This window comes from Haliaeetus albicilla, chromosome 9, assembly GCF_947461875.1.
Source record: "Haliaeetus albicilla chromosome 9, bHalAlb1.1, whole genome shotgun sequence".
Taxonomy (NCBI): Eukaryota; Metazoa; Chordata; class Aves; order Accipitriformes; family Accipitridae; genus Haliaeetus; species Haliaeetus albicilla.
The window spans coordinates 5,619,816-5,634,998 of NC_091491.1; the positions used below are offsets into that span (position 1 = coordinate 5,619,816).

Here is a 15,183-nt window from a genome sequence, read left to right on the forward strand (position 1 = left end):
CCCCAGCACACTTTCTGATCCTGCTGAGCTATTCTGCTTGGATGTTTACTTTCCAGGAATGTCACCAGCAAAAGGGTCGGAAGTTTCCCAAATCTCCATTGACAAGCCCAGGATGATCCAGACCAGCAGTAAAGCCAACAGTGCAACAATTATCCTGTGCTTTCCATTTAAAGCAAAATGGAAAGTTTTCTGTATTTCTGATTATTTCTACAATCTTTCAAGTTTTCTAAGTAGTGGAAAAGATAACTCTAACTGGGTAAGCCTCTTCCTGTGTTAGACAGATATTCTGAACAAATTCAATCTATTTTGACAAGTTATGTAGGCCAGCTATAAACAAACACGAATACACCTAACACTACCAGTACTCCTGAAAATACGAGTTTTGTTAACTGGCAATTTTTGCAACGTCACTCACCCAAGAAATGCCAAATCTACCACTGACCCTGCCACTTAAATAACACAAATAAAAGACACTACTGATAAAGTTGAAAGAAACATTAATGCCAAAAAGCATCCTGTATTTTTTCTCCTATTTAAAACAAAACATCCCATGGGATCAAAAGTTAGACCTACAGAAGAGCTGAAGAAATAGCCAGCATTCATTTCTCAAAGACCAATGTCATGAAAGTTCAAGAAGTGCTAACCATACCCTGACATATTCAAGATTAACATCTCCTGAATGTCTTTGCTTGTGATAGTTCTGGTACATTTATTAAGAAGGTCAGCTCTAAATTTAGTAATTCCTTAGGCTAGCAAAGCTATGAGGAAGGCAACTGGAAAAAATGAAATCTTCTGTCCCCCTTCTTTTGCAATTCATTAAGTTCACAGTCATTGCCAACTCTTTTCCTTTACTATGTAAAGTAAAGCATCGCATTAATACACATTCTGTGACTGCATCACCTACAGACAGCTCTCTGTGGCCATGTCTCTCGGACTAAAAGAGATTCCAGTGCAGGAGATGCTGTGCTGGCAGCACACTGGCCAGGAAGAGGTTAGCAAGTGGCCAGCAGATGAGAGTCAATTAAGTCTAGAGGCAAAAATACTGGGAAACTCCAGCTGCCCATAAAAAAAAATTACTCAGATATCCTAATGGGACTTGAGTTTAAAGAAACCTTTTCTTGACCCCTAAGCAATTTTGCCCCAGAACAATAAATATAGTAAATGTAAGCAAATTAGCTCTTTTGGATTCAGCATAAATAACTCAGAAATAAGCTACTAAAGCTCACAATATAGATAATTACCCTTGAGAAAAGAAGTAATTAAAAAGTAGCAGTACCACACACAGCTTTAGAAAGGAGGCCTGAAAGGAAGTAATTCAGTCTTTCTGACCAATAAGTAAAAAAAAAAAAGGAAATGTTTAAATTGAGCTTGCAATTGAATTCACTGGAGTGCAGAAGAATGCCAGGGCACATGTCCACCCCAGCCAGAGGCTACGTCCAACCCCCCAGTCCACAGGTCAGACTCTTATTTGAGCAAGTATGAACCTGGCAGAACTGAAGCCAGTAGGAAGGACCTAAGGCAGAAAGTAGAGTCAAATACAAACAGAAGAATCCGAGAGAGAAAACTGGAAGATTCTATGGGAATAATCTTAAGAACCAAGCTGTGACAGCAAGAAGCCTCAGGTGGTCATCCAGCCTGATCCACTACCAGGCTGGAAAAAAGCCACGCAGGAGAGCAAGGGTACAGGAAAAAAGGTAAATTATCTGCACAAAGAAGATCACTAGGTATAAAGTATGGTGCTGTCACAGACCGTACATCAAGAAAGCTGGTCCTTCAATAAACTCGTAAATTAAACATTACTGACCTATGGAGATGAGTAAGTCGCTGCCCTAAAAGCCTGATGTAGCTCCAGAGTGATGTATACTTTTGTCACAAGTGCTGTCTCCTTCCAACAGTTGCTGCTCCAGAGAAGCTCCCCACAATGGCTGCAGCCAAACTGAACAGAAGAATTAATTGAACTAATAATTTGTGAAAATAACATGCTAACCACTTGGTGACTGTGATACACTAAGAACTAACAAGCCAAACACTTACGCACTACACTATATGTCATTAAAATAACAGAATAACTCAAAAGGATATTCGAAAAGAAGTGGGCAAACTCTTGCACACAAAATTATGTGAGTATTAATTAGTCATAGGTGGCGAACAGAAACATCACCTCTAAACTGATATAAAACTCTGAAAAAATCAAGAGGTCAGATATGTAATTACACATTCTGATCAAGGGAAAAGGCCCTTGCAACCAGAGTGACCATAGTTCTCTGCAGATCCTGCATAATATTTGCATTTAAGATCTGGAATGGGAGGGAAAGGACACAACAAGTTTTATTTAGGGCAGTTGATAGTACCAGAAAGTACACAGGAACCTTAAAAAACAACGTGAATGAGCAGCAAGGCAGGAGATAAAAGGTCAAAAAGTAAAGAACCATCAAGCACACAACTACTTTTAAACTAAACATAACTCAGGAACTGAGCCTGTGCAGACAGCTCAATGAAAGTAATTGCACAATTATGCAAAGACAATGTCAGGCTTTTTTTAAAAAAACAACATGGAGAATAAATTAGGAAAATAATATAGAATTTCTGACAATACATTAAGGAAGTCTCTGCCATGGTCTGCTCCTGGCTATTATTCTTCATGCACTCCTAGTAATAAAATGAAAGTACAGTACAAAAAGGCCTCAGAAACAGGAAGGCATAAATGCCCAAGAAGACAAACTAAGCTTGAAGAGAAAAGGTGTAAGAGTTAAAAATCATATATAAGAAGGCCATGTCAAGTACTCAGACTTCAAGAACAAGGGGAGAGTCCATAAAATGTAAGAGCAGCATATTTATAACAGAGTGAAGGAATTCAACCAATCAAACTATGAAGAGCAAAATTAACCTGCAGAAAACACTGCAAGGTACTGAGCCCAAGAGATATAAACATTGCTTTTTAAACTAGACATTTACACGAGTAAGGACATCCACAGACAAGTCAGGTAAGGTATTCCTGAATGCTCCTGGCACCTCTTCTGAAGCAGCCAGTTGTTCACTGCCAGAAACAGCAGATAGGACCAGACAGGCGATGTATTAGAATCTGGATGACAATTTTTATATTGATATTCTTCTAGGGTCAAACAAGCATCATTAAACCACACTTTGTTATGAAAAAGGTCAATTTTGTTTAACACAGGAGTTTATAAAATATATGACTACTATCACAAACAGAAAAAAAGTTTATTGAAAGGCTGCACAGAAATAATGAGAAAATACCTTACTAGGTTCTAGTCACATATGTGATGGACCTTCATCACTAGGCAAATGCAGGAAAACCTTTTCAGAACAGTCATTACCAATGAAAGACTATTCTGTTTTTTAGGAGTGACCAACCTAATGGAGCACACAGAAAGAGACGTTAGCAGTACAGTACAGCAAGGGTATACAGCTGCTTACGCAAGTTTGTAACTTAAAGCAGGTTCAAAAAGGGGTTCAAACATATTTCAGCATCAAAAGACCTTAAAACCTTCTGTAACTGTTAAATCTGTTCTACCAGATTATCTGTACCCATAAATGGAGTACCTTTACTGAGCAATTATTTCACACATTTCTAGAGCCTGTGAGCACCTTCTTTCCTGCTGGAATTCCCCAAAGTCATGGCAATTTGTCCAGTTTTACTCCAGCTTGAGTATTTATTTTTCCTGTCTCCACATGACTGAGCAGGACAATCTTTTAAACAGCATACAGCAAGGCATGAATCAAACAACCAAAAGCAAGCAACAACAAATCAAAAAAACACCTTTTTTCACTATTTTACCTACTTGAAGAAATGCTTCTCCAGGGAATTCTGCAAGGTCTAGATTACTTCCCTTTATGCCTTTCACTTAAAACAAAAATAGTTCTCAGTATGTATTATTTAAATAACAAGCATACCCTTTTAATTTGATGAGTTTTATCTGCTTTCATGGAGAAAATGCTCCTTTCAACTAATATACAAAACAATTTAGGTAACAATGGTTCAGATACAGAATATGTCTCAATCAGATAGTTAAGATCATAGGACTGAAGGTCTTATTAAGTCCTGTTCCTGCTATTTTAAGCAACTATATAATAGAATCCAATCATCAAATAATAACCAACTCCTGAGAACTTCCCAAAGCCACTACTCTGATTACAAGGCTGCTCCAGATCCCCACTCCTATTTTGATTAGCAACCAATTTAAGATTAAGAACTGATTAAGACTGATTTACAGTTTGTATTTATTATTTGTCAGTTTATACTGACCTACTCTTTTTCCCATACTGTCCCTAAAGTTTAAAGTTTTTTTCTCTTTTCAATATTGAGGGATAAACACAAGTACAGAGATGCAATATGTGTCCCCTTAGCCTGTTAGCTCAAAAAAGCAAGCCAGTTTTACCTTCCTGTATGACACAAGAGGGAGAACTGACTTCCCAGACTGTCCTAACAGCCCTTCCTCATATCTGTCCCAAACTAAGGCTTTTTTTTTTTTTTTTTTTTTTTAAACATCCCTGACCAGAATTCTTCACATCTGCTGATTTCCTGGACACAAGAGCATTAAAATTTTAACATCACCATGGTATCAATAGACACACTCAAGTCTTTTGCATCTTTCCATTTCTAACTGATAAACCACATTTTTATATATATTATATACATATATTATTATATATACTTATATATTTGTTGTTACTGCATGACCATGTACTTTGTACTATCCTGTTTCTGTCTCTATTATTGCAAATCCTCCAGCTCAATCAGTCCGGCCGAGTGAGACTCCAGCCTCCTCCGGATTGACAATACCCCCCAACTTTGCCCCAGCAAATTTTATTAACACAGTCCTTTCATGTGTACATCAAGACCAAAACACCATTCAAGCAGCTTCCCTCTAGCCCACACTTCCTCCTTCAATAGCATGAATTCACCTTCCCGTAGCCAGTCCCTACACCATTACACCATACTTGACTTTAAGAAGTCTCCAACATGATGCTGTGTCCTGTGCTGTACTGACGTTCGCCTACGTGAGATGAACTGTACTCGCAGTGCTCCTCCATCCCAGCCACTGTCTCGCTCCATCAGCTCTCCAGCAACTCTCCTGTTGAGGCTAGTCCCCCTCACAACCCATTCGTCCCCAAACATGGGAAACACCATATACAAGTAGTTTTTAAATCAGAAGGTGTGGGTGGGCATACAAAACGTATCCTTCTGCAGATGGGTGAAGGGAAGGGATAAGAAGTGTGCAAGAACCATCATCCTTTCCACTCTTGTGTCAATGGCTACCCCACATTTCTGCCTGGCACTCCCCAGGATGCTCTTGTTCCCCATCACCTTCCCCAACTGCTACGGCTGAGCAAGACCACACCATCACCAAGCTGCCACAATGAAAGCAATGGCTTCTGGCAAAGACTTAAAAAATAGGTACCAGCTGCATTACCTCAAATCCATCTAGACAGGGCACCAACAGTGAGGAGGGGGAAACTGGTTATGTGACCCTGGGAACAAGTCACCCACCCATGGCTCAGGCAGCCCCGACTTTCGAGCAAGGGGGAAGGAGGGTGCCAGAGCAGAGGACAGGCAGCTCCAGCCCGCTCCCATCCCACAGGCTGGTGGCCCAGCTGGTCAGCGCAAGTGCACTGGTCCCGCACTTCCAGCAGCTGGGTGGGAACAGAGACCTCCCCGTCTTGGCACGGAAGGGAGGTATGCAGTCTGTTTACCTAGAAATTTTGGGCACATCTGCTGAAATTCTGTAAACCCGAAAGATTTGTTGTAGAAACTCTTACGTCACTTTCACACAGGAAGAGACAGCGAGATGTGAGACTTAAGCAGGAGAAGTTTGTAACGGCCTGCTTCCCAAATTCAGGCAGTCATAGGTTTGTGTGCTACATTACAGCTGTTCCGTTTTCTGACATCTTATCTCTTATGTACTTATATACCCATTACCATAGTAACCAAATTCCTCAGAACATATAATGTAATTTTTGTATCTAGTGTATTAGAACAAAATTATTAAGGTTACAAAGGCAAGCATTCCAAAATTAGAAAGTGTCAGAATGCAGACTGCCATCTCCCTTGCCAACCCATCTTCACCTGCTGCCTCCCTCCCCATCTCCCAGGCTCCCAAGTCACCTCTCCTGCAAACCTCCAGCTCCATTTCTCTACCAGCTGTAGCACCTTCCTCTTCGATCCCTCTGCAGCCCCAGTTTCACTATACTTCTGTCCTGACGTATTCTTATCTCCTCTCTCATCTGACTTTTATACCTCCTGCATTCACACCAGGCATTTTCCTCCTCCACACTGCCTGGGTGCTCTCCAGGAATGATTCACTGAACACAGGACAGAGATTCCCCACAGTCTAGGAACTGGAAACAAGAGGAGCCTCTCTTGCAAGGAAAAGTCCTTCTGATCTCCCATAGCCCAGGGCTGGAGCATCTTCAGCTGCTCTCTGAGGATAACTGCCTGCTCAGCACCAGGAGCTGCAAAATGCCTACGCAACGCATAGTGCTGGTTTACCCTCTTATTACCATTGCACATTGCACTGTAAGAGTGGGTGCCACTAACGACTAAGCCCCTGTTCCAGGAGGTGTTTTGCAAATACAAAGAGTCTCCATCTTGATGGAACTTATATAAAACAAATTAACCTTTATGCTTTACCTGCCTATATCATTGTTTTATGTATATATCGCTAGGAGGAAGACACATGCATGGAATGCTCAAGTGCTACGTTTTCTCTGAACGCCAGCATCTGCAAGCACTATAGAAGCAAAGAGTGGAATCCACTGCAGTGGAACATACTCAGTAAATTCAGCAGATCTCTCCTTACAGAAGGTTTACTAAAAAGCCCATCAAATCACAGCCTTAGACATCCTGTTGCTTGACTGCCTCTCCACTAGAAAGACAGGTTAAGTAGATACATTATTGTGCACATACAGAAGGTAAATGACTACATCTTTTCTCCAAAAACCTGCTTTAAAAAAAATTATCTGGCTCTTTTCTGGTTTTGGCAGTATTACTAATTGTCCTGAATACAAGGGATGAAAGAGGTAGGTCAGCATCTGCACCTGAAGCAAATACTTGGAACGACAATTCAGAAACAAGGCCCACAAAGCAGGTTTTAATGCCCAAGGTCCATCCTACCTAGGTTGACTCTTACTGGGAGTATTTAAAAAGATTTTTCTCCTGTACAGCAACTCTTCAGCTCCCAAGCATGAAATACAGCACTTTCTTCTGGCCTGAAGAGAGGAGGAAAGCGCTTAAGTCGCTTGAACGTACCTAGTAAGCGTTAAAGTATTTTAAGGCTGAAAAGGCAATTTCAGCTCAAGTAGGAACACATCCATCCTAAATTTGACAGAAAACTGTAATCAGAGATTGGTCTATTCCAACAGCACAGATCCAAACACCTTTATATTTCACGGGTTCTTTGTGTGCTCACACACAAAGCCGCTTAATCCAGCTGTTCTCAGCAATCATTCACAAAAGCAAATGAACGAAAAAGAAATAATCAGCAACCATTTCCACTCCTACCCTTTAGCTGAGGTGAATGATAATTTGATTGCTTCAGTCAATGGACAAAACTATTTTCTATGCCTTTAAATAAAAGGTTAATTGAGATATGGTGGAACCTGCTCTCACACTTGGGGTTTCTGAAAATAAGGTTGTCCTGCCTGTTTCACGGACTCTGGCCTCAGCTTTTGCATGAGGTGAGGCAGGGAGCTGCCAACAGGTGACTTTTCCAAGACTGACCTAATCTTTGAGAGATGTAGTAAAGGAATAGCGTTGCAAAGAAAAAGCCAATTAAAATGATCTTATACTTTTCCTTAAGCATTCACTGCTGGCAGGGATTGAGCTCAAAGGCCTTTGTCTCAGGCAGCACAGCAGCCTGCACCTTGCTGGATGGCAGCAGCAGCTGGACTCTGATCTGAAGGCAATCAGTGATTTGGTCAAAGCTAAACCATGCTACTCAGAGGCACACAATCATGCCATCTAATGAAGGATGGTAACTGAAGATATAAAAGCTACTACCCAGTGCTATCACCACATGGCTCAGCTATAGCAGGATTAAGCTGTATGGTCTGAAGGGCTTCCTTAAGATGGTCTGCAAATATGCAACATAGGGGTCTGGCTCTATCAAGATATGGAAGAAGTAAAGCACCAGGGGACAAGGACAGCCACGAGAACAGTCCCAAGAGAGCAGTGGGACAGACCTTGCCAGGAGGACATTAGAAATTTTCAAAAATAAATCACCTGCTGGTTTGTTTGGGGGGGGGGGGGGGGGGTGTTTTGCTGGGTTTTTTTTTCCCCAGAAACAGGGCTTGGTATTCTTTCTCCATTTTAATTTTAACAAATGGACAACTCATACAAAACACTACACTTTTCTTTCATGACACCTCCCAGAGACCCTCCTACTTCCCTGGAGAGTTTATCAAAGATCTTTAGACAAAACAAGAGAAGTTGCCTGCATTAGAGTTTCAGTACTGTCACCGTATCTGTCCAGGTTCCCTTAAAACAGTCCTCTTCCTTACAGTATTTAAGAATCTACCCTACACACAGCTAAGGCTGCAGTGAACTAGGCCTTATTCTGAGGTAGAAAAATTTGCAGCATTTTTCACTTAGATTTTAAGAAAACTCATGGAATTTAAAAAGTAAAAGAGTACATGAGAAGACAATCAGTGGTTACCTAAAATCCAGCTTAATTAACAATAGCTATGCATGTTTAGATTTTATCATGCCACAGATACTTCATACTGAAAAACTGTATTAGAAATTCTGTCCTGGTGAACAGCAGAAGCTTTTACAAAGAACTTTTCCTTTTGGGACAGAAGCAATGGTTTGCACTGGGGTTGATGGTATTTAATTGCTGGTGAAAAGTAAAATAAAATCATCCCTCTGAAATAAAGACCATTCATTGTGAAGCTGAAATATTACCAGTCTGTGGCATTCAAATGTGTTTTCTACATGGATTGAAGAAAGCAGATCACAGCTCAGGCTGAGGGTTTCACAGCCTGCAGAGCGAGGAGGACAGCTTTGCATGACTAACATCAGCCGACTGTGTCAACTCACCAGGATGGAGAGGACCACACCTGCGACATCTCCATTCACAGGTTCTTTGGCATTTCTCAGGTCTTATGCTGGGTCTGGAAAAACGTGGAAAGACCAGAGCTTTGGTGACTAGAAGTTGCTCCATCTCCCTGATTTTTTTTCATTTTCACTACTTTCTCCTAAGAGGATATTATTCAACTGCCAAAACTCACAATGTCACATCTGACCTATACTTTCATTACCAAGGCTTAAAAAGCACCTGATATTTTCTGAGTATTTAGCAGAGTTGCAATAAACTTTCTTACCTTACAAACACGTAAACCGTGTGAGTAAGAGGTAACCTGTCCAAGACCACACAAGTTCACAGCAAGAACAGAAAGGTCTGACATCCCGTTTCTTATGCTAACCATCAAATACATAGGCTCTATGTTTCTTTTTCAAGTTTCACCCAGTGCCCAGTCTACTAAAACAAGGACCAGTATTATTTACCTGATTTCATAATCTTATCTCTCAATAGAATTTACATTTATCACAAGACAGAGTGTTCAACTTTTGCAGAAGAATGGCTAAGTCAGTGAATAACAAGACTCATGACTGCTAGCATCTTTTGACTCAAGAGTACCAGCCTGCATACAACCAGAGAACATGGGGACTGAAGGCTGCCTTTGCTCCAGTGGCTGTTTAGAGGTAGATGATATCAAATTCCTTTCACATCTGTTTAGATTTCAGGAGACAAGCACCCACATCACACACAAAAAAACCCACCCTCACATCCTTCTGGCAGCCAACTACTTGAAGGGGCACAGAGAAAAAAGGAGCTCCTTGCCCCTGGAGGCTGCCTGTGAAGGGCACTAGTAGGGTGTAAAAGCAGAGTAATACAGCAAATTTTTGCACTGTTGCAGTCTGCACTGCACCTACTCTAGGGATAAATAAAATTCCAATCTCCACAATCTCCAAGGCTGTCAATCTGACACCTTTTGTGAATACTAAATTCACACATACAAAGAACTTTCTCCTTTGTAGGTTTTGAAACATCTCGCATGCCGTTTCCTACTGGTAACTGAACAAGCAGCATAATTTCATACCTGGCAATTTGAAGCCTCTTTTTCAGCAGTTTGGAATAATGGATTATGCCTTTTGTTTGTCAGTAGGAACAGACAAATAAGAGAAAAAAAAACAGTGACGTTTCAAGCAACATTTCCTTTATTAAAAGAAGATCTATTTGCTGACTGCTCCTGTTGGCTAATAAACAAAGGGAAAGTCAGGTGTCCATTTTACAAATTCTAAGGATCTTGGATTTTTGAGCTGGGAAAGTAGGACAACCTCCTGATACCTTGGGCAGATACTGCCCTAACAACCGAGCAGCAAAAAGCGAGAACTGCTCCCTCATCATGCATGCAGATCACCCATGCAGCCCAGCTGGACAGGGAGCTACTGAGAACTCAACATGCCATGCCAGAAAACAGTATTTACTTTTTGGACGCAAGCTATAAAGAGCAACCAAGAAGTAATTAAGGTTCCTGAACACAATGGGGCAAAGAATATCAGCTCCAGTGTTGCTCGCTGCCCAGTTCTTACTACATCTGGACAGCTTCTCAGAGACCACCAGCCTATCCTCTCACAACCAATACTCAGAGTTTATGGCCTCCAAATACCTAAAAAAGGCTCTCTGCAGATTATTTTGCAAAGTCATTTTGAGTGAGGGAATATCTAAAGCTCTAACCTTAAAAAAGAATAAACCTGTCCATATTTATATGAACCACATTGCTTAATATAGCTAACAAGCTACATGAAAGGCAGTTGCTGCTAGGCCACAAAAGGGCTCCCATAGAGAAGGAAGAACTCGGACACACTCTTATATTAAATTTCACAGGCTTGAACAAAAATCACCCTGGTTATATCAGTCCTGCAGTTGGTTTTGGCTGCTCCCCTGACCCTGGCCAGGACCCAACAGTAATCTTGGTGGAAGGCTGCTGTTAGTACTACCATGATATTTATACAAACATCTGAAGCGTATGGGACAGTTCTCTGGTAGAAACCAACACAAACGTGACAAGTCACCGGGCAGTACTTATTTAAATATCTCCAAAACAGTAAAAAACAAACAAAGGTTACATTAAAAGAAAAAAGATCCCTGAACTAAAGAGGACGTAGGTATTTATAAAATGCCTATATATTTGCATCTGGCACATAATCTACATCACACCCTCCAGCAAGGCAGGAAGAAGTTATTTTTGAAAACTTGATAGTCAGATCTGAAAAGAAATAACTGTGCTTCTCTCGCTCTCTTTTTTCTATTAAGCTAATTCCTGTTGTATAAAGTCAGCTTGAAAGCTCCTTTCAAAGAAAAAGGGGGAGGGAGGAGAGGAAGAATCAGATCTGCTTGTTTTTTTGCATTTGACATTCAGGTCTCGTCCCCCCGTTTTGTTTTCCTGGAGGACACGGCGGCGCAGACCTCGCAGAATGATGACATCACACCTACAAAAAAAAGCAAAACCCAAACAGAAGGGAAGCAGCTCTCCCTCAAACAAGAGCTCAGAACAGCTCTGCTTCTGGCTGTTACCTTTTGGACGACTCAAAACTTAATGTGTCCAGGGGTAAAATAATTTTCCCTTCAGATCCCTGGCCCATGAGAGCAGCCCATCAAAATGGGGGAAGGCAACAGTGCTGATGCTTTCCAGGCCAGGCAGAATAAAGTTAAAAGGTGTTTAGTTACTGTTTGCCTATAAAGATACCTTGAACAGTACATCGTTTTATGCTTGTTTATGCCTGTTTTATTATTGTTTTCGGGTTATACAGGCAAGTGGCTTTCACCATGATGAAACAAAGCAAAGCATAGCATGTTTAAGTCGCTGTAAATTGGAAACTGCTCTTACTTAAAGGCTTTATAAAGTTATTTCTTCCATATGAGGTAAGCATTCTAAAAAGCATCTTTCCTGCAGAGCAAGTGCATATGCCATACCAGAGACAGAGGAATTGCTAGATGTGTATGCATGCAGAAGGTAGCACCTGCAGAGGGAAAAAACACGCCTCTTGCAGTGAAGAGGCATTTATACCTTGTCTGTATTTATTAAAACTCAGGAGAGGCCCGTGCTAGAACATGTGCACTGACTGCTCCATGTCACAAGGAGATTTATTCTTCATGTAATAACTGAACTCAACAGACCGACATGACTGGCAAGCTCAGAAATAACAGGTTTTAAGTGAGAAAAGTCTGCAAATCTTGGAAGCAAATCTCCAAGATGCTTCCTGGAGATTCAAGACACCAAACTAGATGGTACATGACCATTTTCCTTGCTCCTAACAATTTATCACTTAAACAGCAACAACAAAAAACAGCAAAGATAAAAAAAAAAAAAGGAGAATCATAGAAGGGGAAGATATTAAATACCCAGTGGTCACATGATTCCACTGACAGCTACTGAACAGCACAATGGTGACAAATCATTCAATAGCTCTTTGCTGTGATTTTTTGGTAATTAAATATGAAATTAAGGAGATTGCCATCTCCACCTTATGCACAAGCTAATCAGTATTAGCAGCCTGCTCAATTCAGACAGAATACTAATAATTTCTCAAAGCAGCAGAACAAACACAGCCTTGCTATTAACTTAGGGACAATACTCCAACAATAACATCAACTAACCAGGTATCATTCTCAGATTTTGTCCAGAAAAAGATTTTTAAAAGATGCCATTATACAGGATGTCTCACACCTACCCAGAACTTACAAGGCCTGTTATTACTGTTCATCATCTATTTTGAGAAATTCTGGCATAACAAATGGTTGATTTCAGATAAAATGCAATTACAGATTTCTGTGAAGCAGCTGAAGTTTTCTAGAGAGTTTGACTTCAAGACTTTTAACAGTAAAATGGTAAGACACTGGAATACGCTATCTAAATATCTCAATCTCCTGCCCCAGTGATTAAAAAGAAAGAAAATGAGACAAGCAACTGCCATTAAGGAAGCATCAAAAGGAGGTCGTCACTCCACTCAGAGAAGGAATTTTACTCCTAAGTTTGAAGTCCAAGGTCTGTTATATCGGATGGGCCCAATGAAGCGTGCTGAGTCCTGTTGGGTTAACTCTAGAGACTAGTCAGGACAGATGGACAATGACCATCTCTGTAATTTTCTGTTTACATATTTACAGAACGTATTTTAGTGGTGAGACCGTATGTGTCATGTCCTTAGAAATGCTAATCACAGGCATGAAATCACATATAGAAAACCCCTAAATCAGCAGGTGCTCGATGCCTCCAAACCAGAAAATAAGCAGACAAGTAGAATCACAACTCACACCATACTCTCCTTCCACTCATGCTGCTCCGTACCACTCATGCTAGTCCGTATCATCCTTGTTTCCCCAACGCCTATGTAAATAGGTAGGTAGATTTTGCAATGCACATGATAAACACCTATGAACTATTTCAAATCAGCACAGGTAGCATTAGTTACAAAGCTGAAAGCAGATCTTGGAGAAAACTTGCTAAATTTCATACTCCGTGGTTGTGGCAACATTGAACAAAAATCCCTCAGAAAACCAAGGTCCAAAAATATAGAGCACTTCCACACAGGGACTCAAATTTCAAGGTTTTTTATGCTTTTTGGGTTATTCTAGCTTAAAAATAACATGACTGAAGCAACAAAATCCTTAGTTTTATTGTTTCGAAATAAGCCCCAGCAATTTCACTGCACAGATATGCTTTAAATGAATACCAACACCATAAACCTCTCTGCAGAGACAGTTAAAGTAGAATCTAGAACAGATAAAAGTTGCTTGTGATGAGCTGAGCAATGGCTCGCTCAGCGATGCTTACAGATTCCTGACAGGTACAGGGGCTCGAAACTCTTCTTCCCTCCTAGTGCACCAGGTGAGGACGCTTTCAGCTTTTTACAGAAAACAGCAGCATGCATTTGCATTACACAATAACCAGACCCTTAAGAAGTGAGATTCAGCTGTAGTAGGGACTGCACAAACAGGATAAAAGGATACACTCTGCCTCCACAGATCTCCATAAAGATGTCCAGACAATCCCCAAGTCTTGCAATTATATCTGCACAAGAATATTTTTTTACTTGGGTGAGCAGTTCCCAGTTATCCCTGTGTGTGACTGACTCCCAGAATGAAAAGACTTAGTTTGTTGTTCATCAAGTTCAGAGACCAATCTACAATGCACTAAAGGCCCCTTTCAGATTTATTTAAAAATAAAAATCAGCAACAAGTCACATCATAGTAATATATAATATAATTTTCAAGATTTAGCCAGCTCATTCATGAACAGCATCAAACTGCCATTATGATAAGAAAAATCTACATAGCACTTATATGATGAAACAAAAAAAGCAATCCCCTGCATCATTAGTAGGTCAGCCAGACTTTCAGGAAGAGATCTGGGACAGTGGTGCTGCTGAACTTTGAGATCTGTACTGTTCCACCACACACCACAGACAATGCAGCATCTTGTATACTTCTGCTTTCACTTTACAACCTAGGAGGTACGGCAGTCCTGCTGGTTAGATGTTAATTGGGGACCGGGGAGACAAATTCTTCTACCTCTGTCACCAGCTATGCTGGGCAAATCGCTCACTCCCCAACCTGTACTTCAGTATCCCCACCTTATAAGTGTGAAAAATAAATATGCATTCATCATCCATTTCAAATACCTTGATATTTACAGATGAAATTCAGAACTGGGAATTACTATTATTATTCTGCCAACTCAGAGAAAATTATAAAAACATCACATATGTAAGATAATCTTTCTGTGTTATAGCTTACTTAAATTTCTATTTGTGTATTAATATTTTATTTCTCATCATATTAATATTAATGCTAGCTATTTCTATTTAAACATAAAAATATTTGTAATACCTACAAAAAGCATAGTGATTATACTAATTTGTAGTCACTACAGTAATTAATTTTCAATACCAGGGAGTGCAACAGGAAGACTATTCAAATGAGGATCACATACCCTGGTGCTGGACCAGCCACTGTGGAAAGACTCCATGTGATTGCCTGCCTGCACAGTCACCCACAATAACCAATTCCAACAACAAGGGAAAATACAAGATAGTTAAAATAATGTGTGAATTAATATCTTCAAGACATATGGGCTATTTAAGAAAAAGAACCTACCATT

General features: G+C 40.4%; 1 protein-coding gene across 2 annotated transcripts in view; it reads right to left on the minus strand.

Moving 5' to 3' along the window:
* TAOK1 (TAO kinase 1) overlaps positions 1-15,183 on the minus strand; it is a 69,211-nt gene that overhangs the window by 45,957 nt on the left and 8,071 nt on the right. Inside the window, exon 1 of one of the 2 annotated variants that reach the window (XM_069791157.1) lies at positions 9,059-9,075. The exons of the other annotated variant lie outside the window; for it this stretch is intronic. The gene's annotated coding sequence lies outside the window, so the exon portion shown is untranslated. Of the gene's footprint in view, positions 1-9,058; positions 9,076-15,183 lie in introns of those variants that run through there. 2 annotated transcript variants of the gene reach the window in all.